General features: G+C 47.5%; 1 non-coding gene across 1 annotated transcript; it reads right to left on the bottom strand.

Annotated features, from left to right (window-relative positions):
- Positions 1 to 855: 855 nt before the first annotated feature.
- LOC138995249 (U11 spliceosomal RNA) lies at positions 856 to 989 on the bottom strand. Its single transcript, XR_011468573.1, has one exon. It is a non-coding gene; the product is annotated as a U11 spliceosomal RNA (small nuclear RNA).
- Positions 990 to 8823: the final 7834 nt, after the last annotated feature.

Below are 8823 nucleotides of genomic sequence, written 5' to 3'. Positions count from 1 at the left end.
TATTGCACAAGAAAGCTGGAAATAAAAGCAAGACCAGACTACTGGATGTACATAGAAGGCAGGCAGCAGCGGTAGTGCATGAACCTAACACTGGATTTGATTGGAAATCTGCCTCCTGCAATCACTGCCTTTTCTCTTTTTGTAACCTTAAGCAAGTCTCTTGACTTTCACCCCAATGAAACTCAGGTGATTCCTCCGTCAAATAAAAATACCCAGCTGTCTAGCCTCACTACGCCTTTGGGAAGAGATGGTGGTAGCACTTGCAAGAGCTCAGTGCTACAGGAAGATCAGAGGTGAACTGGACCCAGTTCCTGGCAGGAAAAGTTTCAGGCCGATGGATAAGGTGAGGTGTGCACAGCAACTTCATGTTCAAGGCTGCAGAAGAAAGGCCTTTAGGAGAAAGCTGTTCTGAATGTGCAGAGGAGGCTGTCAGGGAGGGCTTCTTGGAAGAGGCTGCTCTGAACTGAGCTTTGAAGGGTAAAAAGGATTCTATTGAGCAAATCAGTGGAACCACATGGGCAGACACAGATGGAGGGGCTCTGGGAACTTATTGACTCAGTTATATTTTTTAAACATTTCTTAATGTTGCTTGTCATTTTGAATAGGTAATAAAGTCACATGGTTCAAACTTCATTAAGTATAAAAGATGATACATACAGTACAATTTCTCACCTGCCCCCAGACACCTAGTTTACTTTCCCAGATCACCAAGGTTATCAAATTTTTAATATTCTTCCAGAGATGTTCTTTGCATATAAAAGAGTATGCGTGTGTGTGTATAACCCTGAGTTAAACAATGGTAATATACTATACCTGCTATCCTTCACCCTAATTTAATTTAATTTATTTATTTTTACGGGTGCCAGGACCAACGATCACCAGCTGCCCAAGTACCAAAAAATTATGCTTCCGAAATCTCTTGATGTCGATTCTGCACGTAGAGCAATCAGGCTGCTCTACATGTGTCGCTCACAACAGAAGCCCTTTTTGCTCTTCTTCACTCTAATTTTTTTAAAAAATTTAATTCATTGATTTTAGAGGGAGAGAGAAAAAATTTTTTGATTTGTTGTTCCACTTGTTTGTGCATTATGCATGTGTATCTGTCTCCCCACCCCCAAGCTCGCTGCCCCCAGTGTTAAAACTGAGCTATGCTTCTGGTTATGAGTAATATCACCAACATGAAGGAGGCTTCCGACTTTAGCTACACTGGACTTGGTACAATTCTCCAAGTTCCTTGAGTTTCATGAATACAAACTAAGTACCCATCAGTCCAGAAACTGGTTGAGCCCTGGCCGATGTGGCTCAGTTTGTTGAGGGTCTGTCCCATGCACGAAGAGGTCGTTGATTTGATTCCTGGGGGTATGCAGGAAGCAGTCATTCGAGGTTTCTCTCTCATCCATGTTTTTCTCTCTCTCCCTCTCCCTTCCTCTCTTTCTGTAAAATCAAAAGCATATTTTTTTAAAACAGAAGAAACTGGTTAAAAGAATTATGGCATAACCATACAATGGAATATTATCTAGCCATAAAATGGAATGAGAAAGCTTGTTGTGTACTGATATGCAACAATCTCTAGAGTATATTGTTAAATTTAAAAAAAATCAGCACCCTAGCCGGTTTTGCTCAGTGGATAGTACATTGGCCTGAGGACATGTATCTCGGTTGCAGATTCCTCCCCGGCCTGGGCCCTGGTCAGGGCTTATGCAGGAGGTAACCAATTGATGTGTTTCTTTCACATCGTTATTTCTTTCTGTCTTTCCCTCTCTCTTCCACTCTTTCTCTAAAAAGCAATGGAAAAATATCCTCAGGTGAGGATTAAAAATAATAATAAAATTAAAAAATCAGGTGGCTCTGGCCAGGTAGTTCAGTTGGTTAAAGCACTGTCCAATAAGCCAAGGTTGCAAGTTTGATCCCTGGTCAGGGCACATACAAGAATCAACCAATGAATGCATAAATAATAGAACAACAAATCAATGTTTCTTTCCCTTCCTCCTTCTCTAAAAATAATTAAAAATAAATAAAATAGTAATAAATAAAAGTAAATAAAATTAATAAAAAAAAATTTAAGTCATCCTCTTACCACTTTCTCTATGCTGGCTCAGATGGTCTGACCCCTGATCACATATTAAACTGATTATTTCTTGCTTTCAAGCTTCCTCCATCATTGTCTTTTCATTATAGTCTTAACAACAACTACTCTCACCATTTCCCCTATTTCTACCATTGCCTATATATCAGCGGTTCTCAACCTGTGGGTCGCGACCCCTTTGGCGGTCGAATGACCCTTTCACAGGGGTTGCCTAAGACCATCCTGCATATCAGATATTTACATTACGATTCATCACAGTAGCAACATTACAGTTATGAAGTAGCAACGAAAATAATTTTATGTTGGGTCACAACATGAGGAACTACAGGGCCAGAAGGTTGAGTACCACTGCTTGTGCTATGGTTAAGGTGACCATGCAATTTATTGTCTAACCTAGGATACTATTTTTTTTACTTTTTAAAAAAATTAACTCTTCTTATTTTATTTTTTTGTTAACCCTCACCTGAGGATATTTTTCCATTGATTTTTATTTATTTATTTATTTTAAAAAATATATTTCTTTATTGATTTCAGAGAGGAAGGGAGAGGGAAAGAGAGACAGAAACACCAATGATGAGAGAGAATCATTGATCGGCTCCCTCCTGCACACCCCCTATTGGGGATCGAGCCCACAACCCAGGCATGTGCCCTTGGCCGGAATTGAACCTGGGACCCTTCAGTCTGCAGGCTGACGTTCTATCCATTGAGCCAAGCTGGTTAGGGCTCCATTGATTTTTTAGAGTGGAAGGGAGGGGGAGAGACACACAGAGAGAAACATCGATGTGAGAGAGACACATAGATTGGTTGCCTCCCGCATGCACCCCAATCAGGGCCAGGGATCGAGCATCAACTGAGGTACATGCCCTTGACCGGAATCGAACTTGGGACCCTTTGGTCTGCAGGCTGACACTCTATCCACTGAGTCAAACTGGCAAGGGCTAAACTAGGACACTTTTGAAGCAAGAGTGGACACTATTAATAATGACATTAGATCAAAAGGCATAAACCAAGACTTCCTGGCCAAACTGGGATGTCTGGTTCTCAAGTGAGGAGTCCGGCTGATAGACTGAAGAAAAGGCCCATACCTTATTTACCTGGGTATCCCCATTATCTTCCCAGATGGATTGTAGGTGTTCAATGCATTTGTTTGTTGAATGGGTGGCCCAGGTGTAGGGAGTGCCAAGCAGTCTTCTTGAGGGCTCCACAAGATGCTAAGGGGGAGAATTTCTAGCAGCGCAGCCTTTCACCTTTGACCCCCATCATTATTTATAATATCTGGGCCTTTCTTGCAGATATCCCCTTTGTGTGCTGTGTGCTTTGACCTTTGTATCCTAAGCTTCGGATCATTTTCACAATGCTTGCATGAGACCCACCAGGCTGAACTCTGGGAAGGCACTGGCCTTCCTCCTCTGTCCTTCTGGTCGGGGGCTGGGAGTGCCTATGGTCGGCATGGGTGCTGGTGACGAAGCAGTCCCAGAGGCCTCAGAGCCTGTAATTTGACTTCCACGGGTCCTCTTCCCCTTCCCTAGCAGGCTCTCGTTACATAGTCCCCATCTGCAGGGCTGCCTGGGTGGTACCCTGAGCACCTCAGTTTCCCTATCTTTAGGGCCCCTGGGTAAAGATGCTAAGTGAGTACAGAGGGAGCTTTATCAAGGCTGAGACCTAGCCCACGTAATTAGCCTGCTTAAAGCCTCCCACGTCTCTAATTATTGTTATGATAGATATACCCGCTCAGCCAGGCATTCCTATCCCCCCACTCCTTTTCAGAATTCCCCACCTCCTGGATAGCAGGAGGGAACCCCTACCTCACTGGCCTTACTCTAGGGACCCACCTCCCTCAACCCCAAAGCTGTGTGGGCAGCACTGCCAGGAGGAAAGGGAAGACAATCAGCAAGATGCCCTCGGCCTCCGCCTCCCGATCTACAAAGTGAGGGGGTTGTACAGATGATCTCTGAGTTATTTGATGCTGACATTGCGCATCCTCACCCCACACTGCGATTCTGGCTGGGCTCAGCAGAGCCCCCCACCCCAGGAATATGTGGGGGGACCCTAAGTCCAATCCCTTCTCTCCTTTCCCTGTCTTCTCTCCTTTTTCTTGAATTGTACACGGGAACCCAGAATCCTGGGCAGATGTTTATCCAGGGCTGGCCCTTCCCTAGCCTCGCTGCCTCGGGAGATAAAAGGCCAGGGACAAGTAGAGGCCCGGCCACACTTCCTGGGTTTGCTGCAGGCCTGGTCCCAGCCCATCCTGGGTTCAAACCTGATCCTCAGAGGCTAGAGCAAGGAACTGAGATGGGACAGGCTGGGCCTGCCTGCCTGCTCTGCATTGATACACTGGGTGTGTGACTTCACGTCCAGCTCCATCCCTGACTTCTTCGCTATGTGACCTTGAGCAAGTCCCTTACCTTTTCTCTATGCCAGCTTCCCTGGAGAAGTGTCATGGGGACAGATGTGGAAGCCACCCCGTGTCTATGAAGTCAAATTCAGATACCATTTGTCTGTTGAACTTCTTAGTCGTGGCAGCTGAAAGTCCCTCCCCAGGGCTCTGTGAATATTTTATTCAATGGACTTTATTGGTTGCATCCACTTGATTTTCCTCCACTGATTGTTTTTGACATCATCCAGACTTTTGAGATTAGCAAGGCACTACAACTCAACTCAAAATGGATTTTAAAAGTGTGTTACAGCTCGGCCAGTAGGGCTGCTTCGATTCCTAGTTAGGGTACGTGCCCGGGTTGTGGGCTTGATCCCTGGAGTAGGGTGGGGTGGGGATGGGGTGTGTGCAGGAGGAAGCTGATCAATGATTCGCTCTCATTATTGATGTTTCTCTCTCTCCCTTTCCCTTCCTCTCTTAAATCAATTAAAAAAAAACACACACAAACATTAAAAAGAAGTGTGTCACAGAATGGAGAAAACTAAAAACAAAAACAAAAGAACTAAATGCGATGGGATCCTGGATAGGATACTGGAACAGAAAGAGGACTCTAGGGGAGAAAATGATGAGATTAAAATAAGGTCTGTGGTTTAGTTAATAATCATGTACCAATGTTCACTTCTTGTTTTTGATAATTGTACTACGATAAAGTAAGATGTTAACATCAGGAAAAGATGTGAGGTATATATACCTCTGTATTATTATTGCAAATGTTCTCTAAGTCTAAAATTGTCCCAAATAAAAAGTAGGGAAAACCCACAAATTAATGCTCACCACTTAAATACAAAAGTGGGGGAGGGGCTTCTTGGCCTATATAACTGAAAAGGGCAGGGGTATATGGGCCGCGGGCACAGCTGGACCCAGGTGGCTTCATTCTTAGGAGTTGTCTCCATCTCAGCTGATTCTGCTTCTTTGGTGGAGCTTCCTACTCAGGCAGCCCGATCCCTTGTGGAGGCAAACAGTCTGTCGGACCTTCCGGCTGGTATTCTGCCATTTTAGCCACCCAGGAGTTTTGTTCCCTCCTAGATTCCTTGGTGTGTTGAACGAACGGTTCCAGTAAAAGTCTTGAGATTAATGCTCATTGGCTCAGACTGAGTCACCTGCCCTTCTCCAACCCAATCATTGTGACCTACCTTACCTCAGTCACCTGTGTGGGGTCAGCCCCTCCCACCCCCAACACATGGACTGCGATGGGAGAAGGGCAGGCACCCAAAAGGAAGCAGTGAGTCCTGTTATCAGAAGGGCCGCAGGCAGAACTATGACGTCCCCTGCAGCCTCAGAATGCAGAGCTGCTGCCCTTCCTCCGAGAGCAGCGATTTCCCACCTTTTCCATCTCATAGCTCACGTAAATGATAGATCCTCCCTTCCCCCAACTGGTGGGCGGAGTATGACGTAACCTGCAGCCCGTAAATACCTGAGTGACTAACCGTGTACCTTATATGGGCTATACATTGGACCACCAGTCCACACCTGCCAAATACCCTAAGCCCTTGTCCTATGTGGACCATGCAGTAAGCCACCAATCAGTGTGCGCCAAGTACACTAAGCCCCCACCCCTTCCCATTCCGCCCCTCAAAAGGCGTGCCCACCCCTGCACGTGCTGCTGTCCTCCCCTTGCGAGATAGCCCGGCAGGTCTTTCTCCTCTAATAAAGCCTGTAGTCCTGGTTTTCAGCCTCTGTCTGATTTTTCAGTAAACTGATTACTAAAATGCTGCAGCCCACCAAATGATATTTTGCTGATTTGACAAAAATAGTTATAATTGTGATTCATTCACACTGGATAGCTATTGTTGTGTTGGCTGTTGTCATTTTTTTTAATGTTATCATTCCTTAATTTGACAATCTGAGGCAGTGGTTCTCAACCTTCCTAAGGCTGCGACTCTTTAATACAGTTCCTCATGTTGTGGTGACCCCCAATTTCATTGTTACAAATTGAACATTAATTAAAAGCATAGTGATTAATCACAAAAACAATATGTAATTATATATGTGTCTTCCGATGGTCTTAGGCAACCCCTGTGAAAGGGTCGTTCGACCTCCAAAGGGGTCGCGACCCACAGGTTGAGAACCGCTGATCTAAGGAAAAAGAGGTCAGTGCCCCTGGCTAAATAGTCAGGTATTTGCACGTTTTAAAAATTCTTGCGGCCCACCAGTGTGCCTGCTGTGACACAACGGTTGGAAATCGCTGTCCTAGAGCCATCCACAACAGGCCTACACTGAAATGTGCAGGCTTGAATCCTTGTGGGTGTTGGGTGTGCTGAGCTGTCAAATTGCAGTCCCAGGAGGATAAGAATAGGGCTCCTCCCTGGGATGCTGGCTTCTTGCAGCTGGATCAGGTAGGGATGGGTGTCAGGGAGGGGGACCAGCATGGCCAAAGATGCCAGAATACCAGGATTTCTTCTGGGCCAGGACGATGGTCAATTTCAGCCATGGAGCACTTCCAATCCATCCTTCCCAGCCCTAGCCAGGAGCCTCTGACCTAAGGTCTCCTTTGTTCATTTGAATTGGGGTGGCATGGAGAGAGAGCCAGGCCTAGCCGAGCATCGGGACATCTCAGATGAGTGGCCTCTACCTTATGTAAGAAATATCTACTGAGCCCGGCCAGCGTGGCTCAGTGGTTGAGCGTCGACTTATGAACCAGGAGGTCATGGTTCAATTCCCAGTCAGGGTACGTGCCCAGGTTTCGGGCTCAATCCTGGGGTGTGCAGGTGGCAGCCGATTGGTGATTCTCATCATTGATGTCTCTCTCTCTCTCTCTCCCCCTTCCTCTCTGAAATCAATAAAAATATATATTTTTAAAAAAAGGAAATACCTACTGAGGGGACTCCCAAGTCTCATCTCCCACCCCACTGGCTGACTCCCAAACCACTATCTGCGCCCCACCTGTGGGAACAGGGTGGGGTGCCCACAGAGAAGAGGTCTGGCTTATGTATTTTTCAGATATTTTATTAAGAATAAGGCATATGACAGTTACCCCTAAAGCACAGGGCTCTATTTCTGTGGGTGAGTGAATACACTCTGAAAAGCATTGGATTAAAAAGCACAGCCAACAGAGAGTTTGGAGCAGGAAGCCTCTGCCCTGCCCTGCCCGTCCCCCATTCAAGGCTGGCACCTCAGTGAGCAGCGCTGAGAGATCCCCAGCTCTCTGCACTGAAATGCACCTCCACACCCCTGGCCTCCTTCCTCTCCACAAGGAGGCCTCCATTCTGCTGCTTATTTGGGGAAGGCGCACCCCATTTCAGCCTTGAACTGACTCGCCAAACTGCAGGCCACTGCGGGTAGGATATGGGGAGGCAGGGGTACAGATGCTCATACTGCAGTCCTCCTTCCCGGGCCCCTCCATACTTGGGGAGTGGCTGGAGCTCCAACTAGGGCCCCTGACTGTCCATGTCAACACGCCCCTCCCCCAGTGGGGGCCCATGCACCAGAGAAGAGGAGAGAAGACAGGATCCTTTCCCTTCTAGTCACCTAAGCATTCCAGGGGTTGGCAGGGTGGGTCCCCCAGGCTAGAGGATGGGGAGGACCAGAAGCTGAGGGCAGGGCCTCTCCCAGGCCCCAAGGCTGAGCTTTGGCGCCTTGAAGCCAAGGGCAGGCCACTGATTCTAGTCCCACTCTGCTGCCCTGAGGGTTTTGTTTCAAACCCAGGGCAGGGCCGAGGGGTGGAGGGAAGTCTCTAGCCAGGAGAGGGAGGGGAAAGGGAATGTGTTAAAATTGGAACCCTGTGTCTGCCTCAGCCCCTCCTCCAGCTTGCTGAGTGGAGTGGGAAGGGTTGTCTTATTTCCTTTCCCAGGCTGAGAGTTGAGTCAGCCGCCCCAGCACTCAGAACCTTTCATCTGGGGGATCTCCAAGCACCCCCACAAACAATTAAGTGTCATTATTTCTGCTTGTTAGAAGAGGGACAGGAGTGGGAAGTTGCTGATGGGGGTCCCTTGGGGAGAGGCAGGCAGGTCACCTGAGGATCCCTGGGTGGGGTTGATAGGGGCCCCCAGATAGACACCTTGGGTTCAGGAGGGAAGGGGGAAAGAGGGCTATTGCTATAGAGCTGGGTGCGGGGGAGGCAAGGTGGGGAAGCTATGGCTTTTAGTGGGTGGGTGGACGGACAAAGTATTTCACCATCTCTAGAAGAATCGACACAACAAAGTCACCCTGTTCACCCCCAAAAGTGTGGTTGTGGAAGATGGAGGTTTGGGGGGCACCTCCAGAAAGGCAACCTTTCCCTCCTCTCCACAGTCCTCTGGCTCCTGCAAGTGGGTGCAGCTGAGAGAGGCGAGGCCTCCTTCACAGTCACGCTGTGAAAGGGAGG

Source organism: Myotis yumanensis, unplaced genomic scaffold, assembly GCF_028538775.1.
Source record: "Myotis yumanensis isolate MYYU_CA2020_CCGP unplaced genomic scaffold, mMyoYum1.0.hap1 SCAF_16, whole genome shotgun sequence".
NCBI classification, from domain to species: domain Eukaryota; kingdom Metazoa; phylum Chordata; class Mammalia; order Chiroptera; family Vespertilionidae; genus Myotis; species Myotis yumanensis.
The sequence above is the reverse complement of the archived record's forward strand: the minus strand, read 5'-3'. Positions and strand labels throughout refer to the sequence as shown.